Below are 22,564 nucleotides of genomic sequence, written 5' to 3' on the forward strand. Positions count from 1 at the left end.
TAAGCCAGCTTTTTCACTCTCCTCTTTCACCTACATCAAGAGGCTCTTTAGTTATTCTTTGCTTGATGCTATATCGGTGGTGTCATCTGCATATCTGAAGTTATTGATATTTCTATTTTTCTCTTAATTTCAGCTTGTGTTTCCTCCAGCCCAGCATTTTCCAAGATGTGCTCTGCATATAAGTTAAATCAACAGGATGACACATGTAGTAGTTTGTTTGTTTGTTTCCAATTTCAAACCGTCTGTTCTTCTTTATCTGGTTCTCACTGGTTGTTTCTTGACCTGGATACAGGTCTCTCAGGAGGCATGTAGGTAGTCTGGTATTTCCATGTCTTTAAGAATTTTCTGCAGTTTGTTGTGATCCACACAGTGGATTTTTATCATACTCAATAAAGCAGACATAGTTTGTTTGTTTTTTTCAATAATATTCTTGCTTTTTCCATGATCCAATGGATGTTGCCAATTTGACCTCTGGTTTCTGTCTTTTCTAAATCCAGTTTGAACATTTGCAACTTCTAGGTGAATGTGCTGTTAAAGTCTTGCCAGGAGAATTGTGAGCATGTCTTTGTTTGATTCACTTCAGCTGCTCAGTTGTGTATGACTGTTTGTGAGCCCATGGACTACAGCAAATCAGGCCTTCCTGTCCATCACCAACTCCCGCAGTTTACTGAAATTCATGTCCTTTGAGTCGGTGATACCATCTAACTGTCTCATCCTCTGTCGTCTCCTTCTCCTCCTGCTTTCAATCTTGCCAAACATCAGGGTCTTTTCAAATGAGTCAGCTCTTCACATCAGACTGTTCTACTCATCTGTGTCTCTTTTGCTGTCTCGCATACAGGGTTATCGTTACCATCTTTCTAAATTCCCTATGTTTACAGTAACTTTAAACTGTATTCCATCACTCCAACTTTGGATACACAGACTAGGGCCTCTACCTCTGCCACCAACAGTCCCTAGCTTCAGTTCCGTTCAGTTCAGTTCCGTTCAGTCACTCAGTTGTGTCTGACTCTTCGTGACCCCATGAAATGAAGCACGCCAGGCCTCCATGTACGTCACCAACTCCCGAAGTTCACTCAGACTCACGTCCATCGAATCAGCGATGCCATCCAGCCGTCTCATCCTCTGTCGTCTCCTTCTCCGCCTGCCCCCAATCCCTCCCAGCATCAGAGTTCTTTTCCAATGAGTCAACTCTTCACATGAGGTGGCCAAACTACTGGAGTTTCCGCTTTAGCATCATTCCTTCCAAAGAAGTCCCAGGGCTGATCTCCTTCAGAATGGACTGGTTGGATCTCCTCGCAGTCCAAGGCACTCTCAAGAGTCTTCTCCAGCACCATAGTTCAAAAGCATCAATTCTTCGGTGCTCAGCTTTCTTCACAGTACAACTCACATCCATACATGACCGCAGGAAACACCATAGCCTTGACTAGACGGACCTTAGTCGGCAAAGTAATGTTTCTGCTTTTGAACGTGCTATCTAGGTTAGTCATAACTTTTCTTTCAAAGAGTAAGCATCTTTTAATTTCATGGCTGCAGTCACCATCTGCAGGGATTTTGGAGCCCAAAAAATAAACTCTGACACTGTTTCCACTGTTTCCCCATCTATTTCCCATGAAGTGATGGGACCGGAAGCCATGATCTTCATTTTCTGAAAGGTGAGCTTTAAGCCAACTTTTTCACTCTCTTTCACTTGCATCAAGAGGATTCTTAGTTCCTCTTCACTTTCTGCCATAAGGGTGGTGTCATCTGCATATCAGAGGTTCTTGAAATTTCTCCCGGCAAACTTGATTCCAGCTTGTGTTTCGTCCAGTCTAGCATTTCTCATGATGTACTACGCATAGACGTTAAATAAGCAGGGTGACATTTTACAGCCTGATGTACTCCTTTTCCTATTTGGAACCAGTCTGTTTTTCCATGTCCAGTTCTAAATGTTGCTTCCTGACCTGCACATAGATTTCTCAAGAGGCAGGTCAGGCATGGTCGCCAATAACAATGAAAACGCAAGTTGTTTCAGAGTTCTCTCATCATGCATTAAAACAGCTGAATATGTATGTTTAATGATGAAATTTGTACCGGTATTATTTACCATATTTTTATAGATTTTTAAACATATGACAATACTCGACTAAAGTGAAAGTGGAGCCATTCAGTCGTGTCTGACCCTTTGCGACCCCATGGACTGTAGCCTTACAGGCTCCTCCATCTATAGGATTCTCAGGCAGGAATACTGGAATGGGTTGCCATTTCCTTCTTCAGGGGATCTTCCTAACCCAGGATTAGAACCCAGGGCTCCATTTCAAGCAGACTTTTTACCCTCTGAGCCACCACGGAAGCCCAATACTCTACTGATGTTGTAATGCATTCTAAAGCACATGAGAAATATGAAATCAAAAAAGATTAGAAAAATGTTGAAACATCACTAAGTGTTTTTAAAATGCTTCTGTTCCAGTTTTGCTATCATTTATCAGAGGCGATAGTAATATTGCTACATTTTTATTTTTTGTATTTATGATGTTTTTGTCATCATCTTTTATGTATTTGGAGTTATGAATGATGTCAATGTTGAAATGAACATCTTAAAGACATCAGTTAAATCTTGGCTTAAAAACAAGCAAAAAAAAAGCACCAGTTTTATTTGGAAAAGTATCAGTTGCAAATCTGAAAGTATAAAATGGTTATATACAAAGAAAGAATCTAATAATGAAATGTGTATTAAGTAGATGTCTATTTCGTGATGACTTTGTAGTTTATAGGTCGTTTGTAAAGCTGACAACATATTTCGTAGAAGTGCTGTCATCTCTCTAACGTTTTGTTTAGTTTTGCCGAAGATTCCTTGTGGCTAAATTAATACTGTGGAGATACAACTGACACTTACTTTCTTTGGTAAGAATGTAAAATGCACCAGTTGCATAGTATGCTATTTGAGACCTGAAGGTTGTCAGCGCTGAGCTGGGGTTGAAGGCAAGGAATCTAACCAAAGGGAATACTTAAATACCAAGCCCCACAGAGGTAAGCCTGTCCTTAGAAGGAAAAGAGAATAGCTTTCTGGAGCTGTGACTAAGCACGTTTAAGGTAATTACTGATAATTATGATCCCGTTGCCATTTCCTTTATTGTTTTGGGTTTGGGGTTAAACACCCTTTTTGTGTTTCCTGTGTGCAGAATATCCTTTAGCATTTGTTGGAGAGCTGGTTTAGTGGTGCTGAGTTCTCTCAGCTTTTGCTTGTCTGTAAAGCTTTTGATTTCTCCTTCGTGTTTGAATGAGATCCTTGCTGGGTACAGTAATCTGGGCTGTAGGTTATTCTCTTTCTTCACTTTAAGTATGTCTTGCCATTCCTTCCTGGCCTGAAGAGTTTCTTTGGAAAGATCAGCTGTTACCGTTATGGGAATCCCCTCATGTGTTATTTCTTGTTTTTCCCATGCTGCTTTTCATATTTGTTCTCGTGTTTGCTCTTTGTTAATTTGATTAATATGTGTCTTGGGGTGTTTTGCCTTGGGTTTATCCTGTTTGGGACTCTCTGGTTTTCTTGGGACTGGGTGATTCTTTCCATGCCCACTGTAGGGAGGTTTTCAACTATTGTCTCCTGGAGGATTTTCTCATGGTCTTTCTTTTGGTCTTCTTCTTCTGGGACTCCTATAATTCGAATGTTGGAGCATTTCATATTGTCCTGGAGGTCTCTGAGATTGTCCTCATTTCTTTTAATTCGTTTTTCTTGTTTCCTCTCTGATTCATTTATTTCTACCATTCTATTTCACTAATCCTATCTTCTGCCTCTGTTATTCTACTATTTGTTGCCTCCAGAGTGTTTCTGATCTCATTTATTGAGTCATTCATTATCTATTGACTCGTTTTTATTCTTCTAGGTCCTTGTTAAACCTTTCTTGCATCTTCTCAATCCTTGTCTCCAGGCTATTTATCTGTGATTCCATTTTGATTTCAAGATTTTTGGATCACTTTCAGTATCAATATCTGGAATCCTTTCTCAGGTAGATTCCGTATGTCTTCCTCTTTTGTTTGATTTGGTGGGCATTTCTCCTGTTCTTTACCTGCTGAGTATCCCTCTGTCTCTTCATCTTGGTTATATTGCTGCGTTTGGGGTGGCCTTTCTATATTCTGGGAATTTGTGGAGTTCTCTTCATTATGGAGTTTCTCCACTGTGGGTGGGGTTGTATCAGTAGCTTGTCAAGATTTCTTGGTTCGGGAGGCTTGTGTTGGAGTTCTGGTGGGCGAGGCTGGATTTCTTCTCTCTGGAGTGCAATGGAGTGACCAGTAATGTGTTATGAGACGCCAATGGTTTTGGAGTAACTTTGAGCTGCCTGTATATTGAAGCTCAGGGCTGTGTTCGTGTGTTGCTGGAGAATTTGCATGATGTGTCTGACTCTGGAACTTGTTGGCCCTTGGGTGGTGCTTGGTTTCAGTGTAGGTATGGAGGCATTTGATGAGCTGCTATCAATTAATGTTCCATGGAGTCAGGACTTCTCTGATGTTCTCAGGATTTGGACTTAAGCCTCCTGCTTCTGGTTTTCAGTTTTATTTTTACAGTAGCCTCAAGACCTCTCCACCTATACAGCACCGATGATAAGACATCTAGGTTAAAGATGAAAGGTTTACCCACAGTGAGGGGCACCCGGAGAGGTTCACTGTGTTACATGGAGGAGAGAAGAGGGAGGGGTTAGTTAGAAGTGACTGGAATAAGATGAGGTGGGGTCAAAAGAGGAGAGAGAGAGAAAAAAAAAAAAAAAGAGGAGAGAGCAAGCTAACCAGCAATCACATCCTTATGTGTGCTCCACCGTCTGGACCACTCAGAGGTATTCACGGAGTTATACAGGGAAGAGGAGAGGGAGGAAGTAGACAGAGGTGGCCAGGAGGATAAAAGAGGGAAATGAAAAGCGGAGAGACAGATCCAGCCAGTAACCAGTTCCTGAAGTGTTCTCCACCGTCTGGAACACGGAGATTCACAGAATTGGGTAGAGAAGAGAAGGGGGAGGGAAGAGACAGAGGCCACCTGGTGGAGAAAAAGGAGTGTCCAAAGGAGGAGAGAGTGGTCAAGCCAGTAATCTCGCTCTCAGGTAAAATTGGGTAGTGAAGTTTGGGTTTTTAAATGTACAAAATTGACAACAAATACCAAAAAGCAAAGATTAGAAATCTAGAATAGAGGTTGGATTTTAAAAAATGCAATATTAAGGAAAAGAAGAAGAAGAAAAAAAAACCACAAGAACTATTAAAACAACAACAACAACCACACAAAGACTATATACAGTGTTTGCTTTTAAAAATAGGTTTCTTTTTAAGTAATAGTAGGATATAAGAATAAAAATTAAAGGATACATAGAGGACTTAAATATTTCTAAAAGTTAAAAAAAGAAGAAGAAGAAAAAGAAAAGGAGAAAAACTACCACACAACAACATCAGCGAAAAAGAAAAAAAGAAAAAGAAATGGTCATAAAAATAGTAAAGATATTTCTGGCCCTTTCTCTGGTGTTGTGGGGTTATTTCCAAGGCGGTTCCCTCCATTTAATTTCTTCTGTTTGCTGGTATCTTCAGTGTCTGATTTCCGTCCTAATAAGGGGCGGGGGGAGGGCATGGTGGACACTTTTTATTTTTTATTTTTTTGGCTCTCTTGTTCAGTTGCACTGTGGGGAGGGAGGGATGCTGCAAAGAACTAACACCTGTGTGTGCTTTCAGTGTCTCAGTCGCACTGGGCCTGCCCCTGCTCATGGTGCACACCGCTCAGGCTCTACGTTGCTCCAGGGTCTGAGGCCGGCCTTAGGCTGCACGCACCTCCCAGGTCTAAGCCGACCTCAGGTTCGGTGCTCAGGTAAGCCCTCAGAGGCGCAGGTTCGGTTGGGACTGCCTTTTGTGTCCTTCCCACGTCCGAGTAGCTCAGGTGTGTGGTGAGCGCGGTCACTGTGACTTATCCATTGAACTGAATGGTAGTAACATTTGTAGAAGAGACACAGAGTGTAAGGTATGTCTTTTTATTAAGTGGCATAACAGCACCCATTGCGTGAGTTATTGGTTGGAGTTTAGAGACAGACTGTGTGGACTAACCTCCTTATTCCTGTTTTCAGCCCTTGAGTAATAATCAGAAGCTTTCTCTGAAGAAAGTGGGGCCAGCTGTCAGGCTCCTAAGTATCTACTGGCCAGCAGGGCTAGGATTAAATGCAGCAACTGGTAGATACGGGTTGGGGCAAGAGGTCACCTTGTCCCTTTTTTTTTTTTTTTTTGCTGCCTGGAGAGATGCTTCTCCGGGTACAAGTGTGGCCAAAACTGTGTCTTTGTGGCCAGAGGATGTCTCTGAGCCTGCCTTGGGTTCTGCTAGGGTGGAGGGACAGCAAGTTCTCCCCGGTTCCTTGGCCAGAGAAGACCATGCCCCCACTTGCTCTCTGACATCCCCCCATGACTCACTCTGTATTAGGTTCTTCAGAACGGGTGTCCAGGACCCACCCCAACTCCTGGGCCTGGCGGGCCAGAGCCTGCTGTGGAATGAGGCCTTGGCCATGGTGGCCCTGGAGGAGCTGCCCCTAGAGCTCTTCCCGCCACTGTTTATGGTGGCCTTTGCCGGGAGGCACACCCAGGCCCTGAAAGTGGTGGTGCAGTCCAGGCCCTTCCCCTGCCTCTGCTGGGGACCCTGATGAAGGAACACCAGCCTCATCTGGAGACCTTCCAGGCTCCACTCGATGACCTGGACGTCGTGCTTGCTCAGAGGGTCCAACCCAGGTAAGGTCAACCGGGCAGACTGGTGGGGCCTGGGGGTGTGAGCAAGATGCAGCCAGAGCAGGAGGATGAGGGGTTCACTTGGACAGGCGTCCAGATGTACAGGACTGGTTGAGGGGCAGAAGGGACGAAAGGCGTGTGCTCCCCACCAGTGTCCCTTAAGGTAGGGACCAAGGGGGTTCCTGAAGCCAGGGGGGGCAGTGGTATATGGAGTGCAGAGCCCTCGCGTGGTCCTGGTGCCAGTCAGCCTCTGCACAGCTCAGCGTGTCTCCTGTGGCCCTGCAGGCAGTGGAAGCTGCAGCTGCTGAACTTGCACTGGAAAGCCCACCAGGACATCTGGACCATGTGATCCAGCCACACGGACAGTGTTTGCTCATTGCTGGAGCCCGAGCCAGCCCAGTCCATGCAGAAGAGGTGCAGGGTGGAGGTGCAGGTGGGCTATAGCCGGCACAGGCCCCTGTGCAGGTGCTGCTCGACCTGTGCCTCAAGGAGGACACCCTGAAACAGACCCTCAGCTACCTGCTGAAGAAGGCCAAACAGGAGGAGCCTGCTGCACCTGAGCTGCCAGAAGCTCAGCATCTCCACCATGCCCACGCGGAGCATCAGGAGGATCCTGAAGGTGTTGCAGCTGGACTGTGTCGAGGACCTGGAGGTGAATTGCACCTGGAATCGGGCCACTTTGGGCAGGTTTGTGCTCCACCTGGGCCAGATGGGCAACCTGCCCCGGCTGCCGCTCTGGCGCATCCATGTGTTGCCGCACACAGCCCCCAAACAGGAGGAGCACTGCATCACCCAGCTCACGGCCCAGTTCCTGAACCTGCCCCACCTGTAGGAGCTCTACCTGAACTCCATCTCCTTCCTCGATAGCCGCCTGCACCGGGTGCTCAGGTAAGGCATGGCGCCAGCTCCGTAGACCAGAATGGGCCTCTCTCTTTCGTTGCCGTCAGGACGTGTACTCTGTGCCTGCTGTGGACATTGCCAGGGTGCCCGGGTCACTCGAAAGTCCTCACGATGCTGCCGCTCTGTCCCCGGGCTTCTTGTCAGTCACCTTCCTGACTAGGGTCAGAGGTGTGGCCTAGGTTAGATGCTGTCAAAGCGGACTTCTTTCTGGGAGTCCGCACGGTGGCGGTCAGGTGTGATGCCCTTGGGAATTCTTTCCAAGAGAATGATGTCTTAGCTGAGGCGATCACAAATAATTAAGCAAGGAGGACATTGGTCCATCAGGCGTGAGGTTTGAAGTCCGAAACTCTGTTTCTCCCTCCCACCTGCCACATTTGTCCTGAGCTGTTTTAGGCTCCAGGTGAGCTGTGGAAAGTAGGTGATTCTCGAGATGACAAGGAGGGACCGTGAGGGGAAATTGCAGCTCCTAAGCAGTCCAGAGAAGATAAAAAGTTACATAAGCATCATTGCTGAAGTGGCTCCAATCTAAGTCCAAATTACAATTCTTGTTTTCCTCTAAGACTTCTGACTACATAGGAAATTCTCAATAGCAGGTTGTCGCTCTGCCTTGAACACAGTGATAAAAGCTGAGAGGATGCGGCCTAGTCTGTCTGTCTGAATGTGTTGCATTGATTCCCTCTTTGGTAGCTGAACTAAGTGTCCAGGAGTGAGCATCACTAGAGGAACCTTCTTCCAAGGGACCCTCACCCAGGCCCTGGACTGGAGCATTTTCCCCAGTGGATTCAGCAGATGCAAATCCTCCATCTCGTACCCTGGCGGTGCCAAAATGGGTTCACTGTGCAAAATCAGCCCCAGAGTCCTGGGTGATATTCACCCGCAGTCCACCTGGAGCCTCTGGGACCCACCAGCCCATGCCAGTTTTCCCACTGCTCAGCCGTGTCTGACTCTTTGGGACTCCATGGATTGTAAGCTGCCAGGCTTCTCTGCCTATGGAATTCTTCAGCTGAGAATACTACAGTGGGTAACAGATCTCTTTTCCGGGAGACCTTCTCAACCCAGGGATTGAACTTGGGTCTCCTGCATTGCATGCACGACTGAGCAGCCAGGCAAGCCTCCAGTTGCTAAGAGACAACCCAACATCCCCGAATCCATTGTCCAAATGTGCGTTTATGTCACTCATATCCCCACACGTTTTATTCTGTTTTTACATGAATAAACACTTTCACACACAAATATTTACTCAAAGGCTGCTGGAAATCTATTCCCGATCGTCCAAAAATGTCACTGATGAGTTCAGTATTTCAGTGTTGAGTGTAACTTGGCATTTTTCTTCTTGGTGTCATTCATCTGTAACTTTTTTTTTTTTAATAAAACCTTATTCCTGAGGTATTTAGCTTAAGCCAAATGGTAAAGATAAAATTTCCTCCAAATCCTAGTTCTCTGCCAACCTGGCCGTACTAAGGCTTTTAAACTAATTCTCTTTTCCCACCAGAGCTCTTTACTGAGACCAAGTCCTCTAAGAGTCAGAGGAGATTTAGCAGCTAAACCAAACAACAGCACCCCTTCAGAGTGGTGGGCTCCAACTATACCACTTTTTGTGACCGAGAAGCTGCGACCGGCATGGACCACCAAAATTTTGCTATAGTAATGTCCTGGAAATTAGCACTGCCTTGGTTTGAGATTTCCTGGTGACTCAGGTGGTAAAGAGTCCACCTGCAATGCAGGAGGCTCAGAATTCAGTCCCTGAATCAGGAAGATCCCCTGGGAGAAGGGAGTGGCAATCCACTCCAGTATTCTTTCCTGGAGAGTTCCATAGAGGAGCCTGTTGGGTTACAGTACATGAAGTCATAAAGCATCAGATAGGACTGACTAACACGTTCACGTCACCTTTAATCCTGTAGGTAAGCAGGTGGTGCAAGTCGTCATTGGTTGAGTTTCTCAATGTGTCATGATCCCATGTTTTGGTCCCTGTCTGTCCCACCCTTGCATTGAAGCTACAAAACCATCCCTTTATGATTTCTTACTCAGGGAATTCGAACTGAGGGAAGAAGCAGCAAGAAGCCAGACGCTCTGCACTGATTAGGTGAGGATGAAGGAGGAGGGTGAAAGAGCCAGCTTAAACCTACATACTCAAAATACTAAGATCATGGCATCTAGCCCCATTACTCCATGGTAAATAGAAGCAAAAAGGTGGAAGTACTGACAGATTTCCTCTTCTTGGGCTGTACAATCACTGCAATGGTGATTGCAACCATGAGATCAAAAGACGGTTGCTTCTTGGCAGGAAAGCTATGACAAACCTAGACAGTGTGTTGAAACGCAGAGACGTTACTCTGCCAACAAAGGTCTGTAGAGTCAAGGCTATGGTCTTCCAAGTGGTCATGTACGGTTGTGAGAGCTGGACCACAAAGAAGGCAGAGCGCCAAAGAATTGTTGCCTTCGAGTTGCGGTGCTGCTGAACACTCCTGGAAGTCCTTTGGACAGCAAGGAGTTCAAACCAGTCAATCTTAAGGGAGATCAACCCTGAGTACTTGTTAGAAGGGTTGATGCTGAAGCTGAAGGTCCACTATATTGGTCATGTGGTATAAGCCGCTGATTCACTGGGAAAGTCCCTGATGCTGGACAAGATTGAGGGCAGAAGAAGAGGGCAACAGAGAATAAGATGGCTGGATGGCATCACCAATGCACTAGACATGAAGTGGAGCAAACTTCAGGAAACGGTGAGGGACAGGGAGGTCTGGTGCGCTAAAGTCCCTGGGGTTGCAGATATAACCGAGCAAAAGAACAACAACAATTTCTTAAGATGAAGCTGTTCCAGGGAGAGTAGAAGAGGAAAAGATTTGTGAGAACAATGGAAGGGCCAAGCTCTCCCCTAGAGATGGAGGAAGTGGATAGAGGCTAGCCACCTGGATTAGTGCTGTCTTGAAAGGTGTGCCCTTTGGACACCTTGTAGAGCCCACTTCTCACACGGCCCTGTCCCAGGGGCCTGATCTCCTCCTGGGTACCAGCTTCTCAGTTGGTGTGAGATGATCAGCCTTGTTGGTGGACACTCAGGCTGACCACATATCACTCCACGGCCACAAGCCCCAGGGAGCTTCCTCCTTGACCACAGCAATGAACCCGGACCGGAGTTGGCCTTGGGGTTGTCCGCGGAACGAAAGGCAGGAATAGGTCATGTCTGTCTTTCTTTTTTGGTTTCTTTTGTTGGCCAGCCAAAACAGCTTGCAGGATCTTAGTTCCCCAACTAAGGATAGAATCCATGCCCTCAGCAGTGAAAGTGCAGAGTCCTAACCACCCCAGGACTACCAGAGAGTTCCCAGTAGGTCATTTCCTGAGCCTGGTGGATGCCCTGGAAGCCTGATGTTGGCTGCCGAGAGCCAGGCTTCTATGGGCCAGGCTTTGATGAGGTCACCAAACGTTCCTTTCTCCCTGACCTCTGGGAGACCTGTGACCGTGGCCCGTATCATAGAAACTTCTGGAACTTGACAGAATGGATGACATACCCCTCTCCACTCATATTCCTTTCCTGGCTACCCAATGCCTTCCAATAAATTCATCTGCCCTCAGTCCATCTACAGAAAGCATGCTATCCTCCTTCCTGGAAACCTTCCCTGAAGAAGAGGTTGAAATCATGTCCTCTGCTTCTTCCTAACCTATCATGTGAAGGCTTTTCTGTACACTTGGTGACAAGCTTCTGCTTGACAGCTTTGGGTTTTCTTCCTTTTGTTGTTGTTTTTTTTTTTTTTTTTTGGCGGGGGGGGTTAAAACACATACTCTCCTTCACATCCAGGATGGTGTGAGCACAGGCCTCACTCTGTTCTCAAGGTTCTGTCCCTCAGAGTCTAGGAGAGAAGTCAAACAAACAAAGAAACAAACAAAGGGGGGGGGGCAGAAAGAGATTTGTGTGGGGACGTTTAGCAGTAGTGGTCTGCAAGATGGGGTCCACAGGAGCAGGCTGCGTCCTGGAAGATCTGGGTGGGCGGCATTTGTTGATGTTTGGGAGTCAGCTGGAAGCCGAGTCATCACCTGCATACCCCCTACTGTCCTTGAGGTGAACCCTCTCTAGGGACTCCTGATCTAAAGAACACGTTAATGTTCTCAGGTGGCCACCAGAAATACATGAGAGTTAAAGAACAGGAAATTGTTTTCTCCCAGTTCTGGAGGCTAGAAATCCAGGATTAAGGTGTTGACAGTGTGGTGTCTCTGGAGGTCTCTTTCCTTGATGAGCAGGCACCCGCATTCTCGTGTCCTCCTGTCCCTTTATGTCCATGCATCCTTGATGTCTTGTGTGTCCTAATTTCCTCTTTATTTTCCAGCCATGCTGCTTTTCTTCTGGGTCTTAGTTTCCAGACCAGGGATTGAAGTTGGGCCCTTGGCAGTGAAAGATCTGAGCCCTAACCACTGGCCTTCCAGGGAATTTCCCTCTTTCTTTTTATATAGAGAACCATCAGCTTGGACTAGGGCCCACCCTAGTGACCTCGTTGTAACTTAATCACCTCATTAAAGGCAGAATCTACAAAGAGGATTACATTCCAAAGTGTTGGGGCTTAGATATTCTACAGATTTTTTTAATGAATTAATTTATTTGACGGCACCAGGTGTTAGTTGTGGTACGTGGGGTCTTCGGTCTTCCTGGCAGCACGTGGGATCTAGTTCCCTGACCACGGACAGAAGCCCAGCCCCCTGCACTGGGAGTGGAGAGTTGTAGCCACTGGACCTTTGGGAAAGTCCCTGCAACATATGGATTTTGCAGGACACAATGAAGCCCAAAACAGGGTTGATGGTAGGGTGATTTGCCTGGCTACACATTTGCACCCTATCTGCTCCTTAGAAATACCTGAGACCTTTAATAATGTTGACTCCCTGGTCCCATTCCTGGAGACACTGAGTCTGTGGGCAGGGAGTAAGCTTGACAGAATCAATCAGAACGTCCGTACTTTTCAAAAGCTCTCTAGTACTCACTGTTTAATATGGACACCTTAAGCAGCCTGGGCAACACCTGGAGCTTGGGAGAAACTCAGACTCTCAGGCCCCACCCACAACTGTTGGATGAGAATGTGTTTTTGCACAAGACACATAGGCAATTCCTTAGATTCACTGACGGTGAAGAAGCACAGCCCAGGAGATTTGAAAGTGTGGCCCAAACGGAGATGTCTGCATCCAGATCTCTCAGCTTTGATTATATCCTAACTTCCTTCAATACGAAGGACCTCCAGAAGCCCCCAAAGAGGGTGTGGAGCTCCTAGAATCTCTGAAGGGTGGTGGGGAGGATGAAGCTCCCAGCTCAAGCTACATCTCTTTAGTTTATTGAATTGCCAATAACCTGCTCCTCCCAAGGCAGGTGCTCAGTGTGTCACATGAAGGAAAAAATGCATTCCTGACCCTCAACCCTTAGGGTCTCCTGAAGGCGTATATTCTTGGGCATTTTAAGCTTGTTCTTATTGTTGCTTGGGCTCCCATTGCGCCCCATCTGGTAAAGAATCTGCCTGCAATGCGGGAGACCTGGGTTTGATCCCTGGGTTGGGAAGATCCCCTGGAGACAGGAAAGGCTACCCACACCAGTATTCTAGCCTGCAAGATTCCATGGACTGCATATGGTCCACGCGGTCACAAAGGGTTGGACACAACTGAGCACCTCTCACTTTCACTGTTGCGGCAGAGTTGCTAAGTTGTGTGTCTGAGTCTTTTGTGACCCCATAGACTGTAGCCTGCCAGGCTCCTCTGTCCATGGGATTTCTCAGGCAAGAATCCTGGCGTGGTTGCCATTTCTCCTTCCAGGAGAGCTTTCCGACCCAGAGACTGTACCCAGGTCTCCTGCATTAAGAGGTGGATTCTTTACTGCTGAGCCACCAGAGATCAATCTTTCCCAAAGTGTTGGATGACTTTACACCGTGGGATTCACTTCAGTTCAGAATCAAGTGAGGTGAGCTTTGAATTTTCAGGTTTGCAGGCCCTCTCCTAGGGCAATTTGAATTTCTTAGGTGTGATATGCAGCCCTGGAATCTCTGTGTTTATTAATGTCCCAGGTGATTCTGAGATTTGAGCAATCTTCAGAAGCATATGAAAGTGAAAGTGTTAGTTATCCAGTTGTGTCTGACACTTTGCCAAACCATGGATAGTAGCTCACCAGGCTCCTCTGTCCATGGAATTCCCCAGGCAAGCATACTTGAGTGGAGAGCCATTTCCTTCTCCGGGAGATCTTCCTGACACAGGGATTAAACCCTGGTCTCCTGTACTGCAGGCAGATGTTTTACTCTCTGAGCCATCAGGGATGCCTAGAAGCATAAATCGGTAGTCAAAATGTTTCTTCCTCTCTCCTAAGTTTTTGCAAACATTTTAAAACTGACACCCAAAATGTTTCTGTTGTAAGTGTAAACACTGCAAAGGATGTACCTTATGGCAGACAATCAAAATAAACCGTTTTAAGTACATCAAACTAGGAATTGCCTGGCAAGACAGCACTTCGTGTTCAATGCTTTCAGTCTGGTGACCGGGGTTCAGCCCCTGGTCAGGAAACTAAGCTCCTGCAGGAAGTCTCATGGTGTGTCCATAAATAAATAAAACTGTTAATATCGTGCTTTCAAACATATCCAGAAGAATGTAAAGAGCATAGAGTTTTAAAAATATTCAGTTTTATTCACTTATTTGGCTTCTTCGGGGCTTAGCCGTGTCATGCAGGATCCTTTGTCCGTTCTACGGCCCTCTGGCATGTGGGATCTTACCCACCACCTATTAAACTCACATTCCCAGCATTGGAAGGCAGATCCTCAACCACTGGACCGCCAGGAAATCCCTAGCCCTGGGTTCTGATACTCACCGACATTGGAGGACATGGCAACCCACTCCAGCATTTTTCCCTGGTGCACTCACGGGTAGAGGAGGCTGGCTGGCTGCAGTCATGGGGTCGCAAAAAGTCAGACACAGCTGAGCTCCTAGGCACAGCACCGGCCATCATGCTTCTTAAAAGAGTCTAAAACGAGCTCTTTCTAATGGTCAGTTTTTCTTCTTTTTTCCCTGGTTCATTGAGATGTAATGGACATACCTTCTGTAAGTTTAAGGGGAGAACATGTTGATTTGATGATAATGGTGTCTTTGATGTTGTATCTGATCACAGCATTTGAGATCACGTTCATGAGTGGACATCATTTTTGTTCTAATTCAGTGACTCTATTACCTTATAATGAATGGAAATACACGTGTTTCTTCTCTGAAACCCTCTCTGAAACCCACGAATCTGTGTGCACAGGGCTGTAAAGGCAGTGGGAGGGAAAGCTTGAGATATAATCTAGGTGCTGCAAAGGAGGACAGAGAAGAGGGCGAGTCAGGGGGGAAGGGTGCAGGAGGGCGGTGAGGGTGTGACCTGACACCCCTGACGTGGTTTAAGAACGCATGAGCCCCCGCCTAGAAAAAGCTCCTGGGGTTCAGCATGTAGATTCACAGTGAGGACCCTGGGAATCCAGCGGGTGCTGAGCCTTCAAGTGCAGATCACTTGGGAGTAAGCTTGCTTCCTGCCCTCCTCACCCTGCCTCCTCCCCAACCCACCCCCTTGCCCTCGGAAGAGGACAGGGGTTCGCTGTTTGCAGCTGGAGAATTTTTTGCCATTGGAAGAGAACTCCTGACTTTTTAGGTTCCTGACATCAGCCCATGCCCTGTTGGAATAGCTGTGTGGACCACCTTCCCTTGCCCTTGAGCTATTGAACCCCAAATATCTAAAGACTCAGATAAACTGGAGATAAGGTGGTGGGCCTCTGGATGCCGGAGATGCAAGTGGGGACTCACCACACTGAGACCTGGAAAATAGCCCCTGGGAGGGGCCCTGAAGCCCCACTCAGATTCTTTCCCCTCTCCAACATTTTGCTAGAAAGGTTTCTAGTTGAAAGATCCTATGGGGAAAAACTGGTTCAGAAACCTGATTGGAGCCTGGTTTGGGTACTATGGATTGGACTAGAATGGGCTTTAAAAGGCGTGGAATCTCCTGATGCCGCCTCACTGGGAAAAGGCTTTTGGAGAGCCAGGTAGGAGTTTCACGGACACTGGACACAGGAAGCGGTGCTGCTATTCCCAGAGAAATCTTTCTGGGACGTGGAGACAAAGACACTCCAGCTTCACCCTCCACTTGGTCTCAGAGTAGGAAGTGTTTAGCTGCACTGAGTCAACTGGACTTCAGGAGCTGGTGAGCCATGGGGTTTGGAATGCTTCCTTTTGTTCTCTGCAGCCATGAGTCTGCAAAATTTCTCTGCTAAGGGCTAGAGAGTAACCAGGCATTAAGGGCCATGAGGTCTCTCCCATTAGCAGGGTGAAATAGCCTCAGGCAGAGGCAAATGATCACATCTGTGTTCCAATAAAACTTTCTTTGTGACACTGAAATTTAGATATCATATAATGTTCACATGTCACAAACCTTTCCTTTGTTTTTCCCGAAATTAAACCTCAATGTAAAAAATATTAAACGTTTTTAAAAATTAAAAGAAAAAAAAAAAAAAACAATCGGGAAGCAAGCCGATTTGTCAATCCCTGTCTAAACCACTTGCCTATATAATGCAGCTAGCATGCCATTAGTGACTTGTGACATGAATGTAGTAGGCTGGATTCTGCTTATGAAAAATAGAAATCTTCAATAAATCTAAGATGACATCAGCTGTAAGATACATTATTCCATTTACCTTTGGCCACACCCAGTGGCATGTGGGATCACAGGTCCCTGACCAGGGATTGAAGCTGTGTCCCTGGCCTGGAAGTGAGAAGTCTTAAATACTGGAATACCAGGGAGGTCCCACAGCACTATTTTTCATACCACTATAAAATATATATTTATATACATATGTCTGCGTGTGTGTTCAGTTGCTTCAGTCATGCTTGACTTTCTGCAACCCTATGGACTGTCGCCCACGATTCTTCTCTGTCCATACGATTCTTCAGGCAGGAATACTGCAGTGGGTGGCCATGCCCTCCTCCAGGGGGTCTTCCTGACCCAGAGATGGAACCTGCATCTCTTAGGTCTTCTGCATTGGCAGGAGGGACCTTTACCGCTAGGGACATCATTTACACACAAGCAAACAAACTATGATATGCTACTGATGAAATGTGATCTGGTATCACAAATGGCCAAATGTAAACTTTAGAATGTCCTTTAATGTCTATGAAACGTGTTAATGGCATGGAAACTATCAACAAATGTATTATATGGAGAGAAACTGTGTTACAAACCTTTAATTTCAAGGAGCACCACTGCCCCTGTCAGCATCCAGCTACATACTGGCTGACTTTCTCTCTTGCCTGATAGTTTTAATCCATTCAGATTTGGAAGTCATCAAATGCTTGGAGAAATTGCTTCTCAGCCTTTTGGCTAAGATCAAGTGTAAGTACCTGGGGAGCCAGGAATGAGTGGGCCGAGCTTGAGGTACAGGTAAATGATTGTTTAATAACAGTTACTGTTTATTTCTGCAGCAGGCATGTAGCACTGACAGACATTCCATGTTGTTCTAGAAACCAAAATACAGCAGCCCAATAGCTCTGGAGGGGAAAATAGCATGTGAGTTGGGGGAGGCTGTGATTTCTGACATCATGGTCAGGAAAGCCTGGCAGAGAAACTGTGGACCGAGGCAGCTCAGGAGTTGGGTGCTGGTAATTGAGACAGCATCCAAGGCAGGGGGAGCAGTAGAAGTCTTGAGAAGTCCCGTCCCTCCCTCCTCGGTACCCTTGGGAGATTGGGTCTGGGAGCCCTGCACCTGAAGACACCAAAATTAATGGGTGATCAAGTCCATTACATAAAATGGTGCAGTCTTTGCATGTAACGTAAGGGGATACTCCCACATGTTTTAAATCATCTCCACATTCCTTATAATACCTAATACAATGGTGATGCTGTGGAAGTAGTTTCAAGTACAGTGTAAATGCTCTCCCTCTCTGAGAGAGAGAGAGAGAGAGAGAGAAATAGAGGGGGGGGAGAGAGAGAGAGAGAGAGAGAGGGAGGAAGGGAGAGAGAGAAGGAGGGAGGGAGGGAGGGAGAGAGAGAGAGAGAATTGCCAGCATGAGGCAGGTTCAAGTCCTGCTATTAGAAATGGCTGGGATTTAAAACAAATATTTTGGATCCATGTATAGACTATGGTGCCTTCTGGACTCGGAGAGTGGAGGGAGTGAGAGGCACCCCCAAGGGACAGCTGGGGGCTCTTTTGGACATTTTCTGTCGGTCAGCATTTCTGAGTGAGATTGTAGATCTGTAAGCAAAATGGTGCCTACCAGCTCTCCTGCAGAGTTTAACAGGAGCACGGGGGCCACCATGGGGAGTCAAGGCAAAAGTGGTGGCTGGAGAAGGAAGTTTAAAAGGGTCATGTCATTTCACTGAGTTTGAGATGTTTCCTTATGTCTAAGGGTGCTAATAGTTATCTCAATGTTTCAGCCAGTGATTAAACCAGGTACTAATTTTGTCTTTTGAAAGAAATATAATCATCACCACTTATCGGCAGAGAGTAAGTTTCAAGACCCCCAGGGGACATCGGTAACCTCACACAGTATCAAACTCTATATACACAATGGTTCTTCTATACAAACACACCTGTGATGCAGTCTACTGTATAGAGGCACAGTAAGAGATAGCTACTGCCTAAAAATAGCAGGAAAGTGAAAGTGAAGTCGCTCAGTCGTGTGCAACTCTTTGCGACCCCATGGACTGCCGCTTATTACGCTCCTCTGTCCATGGGATTTCCCAGGCAAGAATTCTGGGCTGGATTGCCATTTCCTTCTTCACAGGATCTTCCTGACCCAGGCATTGAACCTGGCTCTCCCGAATTGTAGGCAGACACTTTACCATCTGAGCCACCAGGGAAGGTGTAATAATAACATAGAACAATTATAACAATATACTTTTATAAAAGTGTTGTGAGTCTAGTCGCTATGTAAAATATACTACTGTACTAATTGAGCGATTTTTTTTCACCCTAACTAAGCACTTACTACGCTCTGTGTCCATACCTTTTGCAGTTGGAGGTTTGACAGCAAAACTAACCCAGATTTATTTTCTCTTCTTCACATTCACCACAGATATTAGCAACCTCAGCATACATTGTTTCTTTCTCTTTTATATCAAATTGAGAACTTCGATCTTTTCACTGAAAGGTAGCACTTAATGGATTTTCTCTGGCATATGTCAATGGACAGCATCCCTCCACTTACGGTTTGGGGCCATTATTGAGTAAAGTAAGGATAACTTGGTCACAAGCCCCGTGGCATCTCAACAGTCATTGTGGTAACCGAGTGACAGACGCGTGGGATGTTCAGGACTAAGGAACGATTCACATTCTGGGCAGGAGGAAGCAGGATGGTGTGAGATTCCAATCACTCTCCTCAGAATTACCTGCAGATTAAAATGCATAAGTTGTATATTTCTGGAGTTTTCCATTTAATATTCTCGGTGACCAACTGAGGGTGACCTGAAACCACAGAGACTGACACCTGAGATCAGAGGGGATGACCTTGCCTGGTGATTGCTTTTAGGGGGAGAAAAACACTAGAAGGGGCCACTTGAAGCCACAAGTGGTTGCAAAATGGCCCATCTCTTCCCGTGTGAGGAAGCACAAGCACCACCACAACCCGAGAAAAAGACCGCCGTGTCCAAATCCAGAGGTGAGGACAATGACGATGCTGAGGTCATCTTTGTTGGAGTGGAGCACGTCAAGGAGGATGCTGAAACCTTCTTTGTCAGAGTGATTTCAACTTCAAAGCCAGTCATTTCTAATGTTTTGAACAGAGTGACCAGGGACTCATCTTCAAGAAGAATGAAGGACCACGTGAATCCGGATCCCTCCTGCAGGTGGCAACCTGCAAATCTGAGGACCCCAGCATCAGAGCCAGCTGCCGTATCACCAGTTTCTCAGTGTGCATGGGGAGGAAGAGGCAGTTCTATTATTTCGGAGCCTTCATCTAAACCTGATTAGAAAACGAGCTCGCCGGAAACTGTCCTTCACAATTCAGAATTGTTCTCTCTGCGGCCTCCCTGTCTCTCTGGAGCCGTTCTCTCATTAGGAGGCAAGGATGAAAGCCCTCTTAATTCAAAGCGGTGTCCCACTTCAGATGTGAATTTTAACAGTGGGAATCCCAAAAGACCCAAACTCAGCGATGGAATCCCAGGGGGACCTGCCTCCACCATGGCCCCTCCAGGTATCTCTCCTGGAAAAACACGGTTATGACCTTGGAAGATTCCCCGACCTCACCGAGCCGTGTGCATGGTGGGGCATCATTTTCACGGACTCGCACCAATGGCCAGGCATGCTTCCGTCTTATGGATCCAGAAGGAACATGTAGTTTTTCAGGCCTGGAGAAAATGGACTTTCTGACTCTTGCACGTCAGAGCAAGACTGTTGATCCCATGAAAGTAAATCTGGGATCAAATTCACTGATGAGAGTAAATGTTATTTGATGGCTTTTACTTTGGAGCATACAAGAGACGGCACCAGAACAGAAGACTCACACAGCCTTCAAATGCCTCAGCTGCTTGAGTCTTCTAAAATATGTCAAGTTTATGACCCACCTGAGGAACCATCTGGAGCTTGAGAGGCAGAAGGGTGACAGCTGGGAAACCCACACTACCTGCCAGCACTGCCACCACCAGTTTCCCACCTCGTTCCAGCTGCAGTGTCGCATGGAAAGTGTCCCTGCTTCCTGGGAGCCCTCCACGGTCTGTAATATCTGTGAATTGTCCTTCAAAACAGATCAGGTTCTCTTACAGTACCTGAAGGACAGTCACAAACCTGGCAAAATGCCCTATGTCTGCCGTGTTTGCAGTTACAGATTGTCAGCTTTTGCCAATGTAGAGGCGTATTTTAGAACATGGCATGGAAACATGAACAATTTGTTTGTCTGGTTTGCCTCAAAATGTTCAAATAGGTGACATCCTTTGTAAATCACGCTCAGAGGAACTGCAACAGGAGGGTCTTTCCATGTTGCAAGTGCTGGCTACAAAGTTTGAACGTGAAGGAAAAGACCGAGCACCAAACCAAGAATCATCAGTCATTCAAACAGCCAGAGAACTTACCAGGGTTGCCTCCTGATACAGAGGTCATGATCCAAAGTTCAGTTCAGCTGGGACTGAGAGAGACAGCATCCATCATTGTGAGGAACACTGACTCCCAAGTGCCACCCAGAAAACACACAAAAAAGATTGACTACGAGCACAAAATATTCCAGACATGCTGCAGCATGGGATCTGGCTAAAAAATTATGTTCTACCCACCTCCAGAAATTCAGAAAAGCCCCATTGAGGTTCAGCCAGCTGTACATAAAGACCCTGCCTGGCTTTTGTTGTTCAGTTGCTCAGTCGTGTCTGACTCCCTGCGACCCCATGAACTTCTGTATGCCAGGCTTCCATGTCCATCATCATCCCCTGAAGCTTGCTCAAACTCATTCCGTTGGGTTGCTGATGCCACCCAATCATCTCATCCTCTGTCATGCCGTCTGCTGCTGCCTTCAATAGTTCCCAGGATCAAGGGTTTTGTTTTGTTTTGTTTTGTTTTCCCAATGAGTTGACTCTTCCCTTCAGGAGGCCAAAGTATTGGAGCTTCAGCATCAGTTTTTCCACTGAAGATTCAGGGTTGATTTCCCTTCGGATTGACTGGTTGGATCTCCTTGCAGTCCAAGGGACTCTCAAGAGTCTTCTCCATTCTCCAGCACCACAGTTTGAAAGGATCCATTCTTCAGCACTCAGCCTTCTTTATGGTGCAGCTCCTCCATCTGTACCTGACTCCTGGAAAAACCATAGCTTTGACTTTATGGACGTTTGTTGGGAAAGTAATGTCTCTTTCTTTTAAAACACTGCCTAGCTTTGTCACAACTTTTCTTCCAAGCAGTGAGCATCTTTTAATTTCGTGGCTGCAGTCACCATCTGCAGTGATTTTGGAGCTCAAGAAAATAAATTCTGTCACTGTTTCCATTGTTTCTTCATCTATTTTCCATGAAGTGATGAGGCCTTTGCCTGTGTGAACCACAACAAACTCTGGAAAATTCTTAAAGAGATGGGAATACCAGACCATCTGACCTGCCTCCTGAGAAATCTGTATGCAGGGCAAGAAGCAACACTTAGAACTGGACATGGAACAAGCGACTGGTTCCAAATAGGGAAAGGAGTACGTCAGGATTATATACTGTTGCCCTGCTTATTTAACTTAAACGCAGAGTACATCATGAAAAACACTGGGCCGGATGAAGCACAATCTGGAATCAAGATTGCTGGAGAAACAGCGACAACCTCAGATATGCAGATGATGTCACCCTAAGGGCAGAAAGTGAAGAGCCTCTTGATGGTGGCAAAAGAGGAGAGTGAAAGACTGGCTTAAAACTCAAATTTCAAAAAACAAAGATCACAACGTCTGGTCCCATCACTTTATGGCAAAGAAATGGTGAACAATTGAAAATAACAGCACGTTTGATTTTCTTGGACTCCAAAATCACTGTGGATGGTGAATGTAGCCACAAAATTAAAGGAAGCTAGCTCCTTGGAAGAAAGCTATGGCAAACATAGACAGCATCAAAAAAGAAAAAAAAAAAAAAAAGCTAAGGCATCACTCTGCTGACCAAAATTCTTATAGTCAAAGCTATGGTGGTTCAGACAGTAAGGTATTCACTTGCAATGTGGGAGACCTGGGTTCATTCATGGGAAGGACATCCCTGTAGTCCGGTGGAAATACTCGGTGCTCCCAGATTAGGGCGTCCAAGTTCATTCCTTGGTCAGGGCATTAGATCCCACATACTGCAACTAAAAATACCACATGTGACAATTAAAATCCCTGCTCCCACATGCTACAATGAAGATTGAAGGGTCCTTGTGCTGGAACTAAAAACAAGCACAGCCAAGTAAATGAACAAATATTTGAAAGAAAGAAAGAAAGAGGTATGAGAATTCCCTGTTGCTTCAGTGGTTCGGACTTGATGCTTTCACTGTCAATGGCCAGGGTTCAAC

At 46.2% G+C, this 22,564-nt stretch overlaps 1 pseudogene; it reads left to right on the forward strand.

Moving 5' to 3' along the window:
* The first annotated feature begins 19,157 nt into the window (after positions 1 to 19,157).
* Positions 19,158 to 20,870, forward strand: LOC138431485 (zinc finger protein 280A-like; annotated as a pseudogene).
* Positions 20,871 to 22,564: the final 1,694 nt, after the last annotated feature.

Source organism: Ovis canadensis, chromosome Y (genome assembly GCF_042477335.2).
Source record: "Ovis canadensis isolate MfBH-ARS-UI-01 breed Bighorn chromosome Y, ARS-UI_OviCan_v2, whole genome shotgun sequence".
NCBI classification, from domain to species: Eukaryota; Metazoa; Chordata; class Mammalia; order Artiodactyla; family Bovidae; genus Ovis; species Ovis canadensis.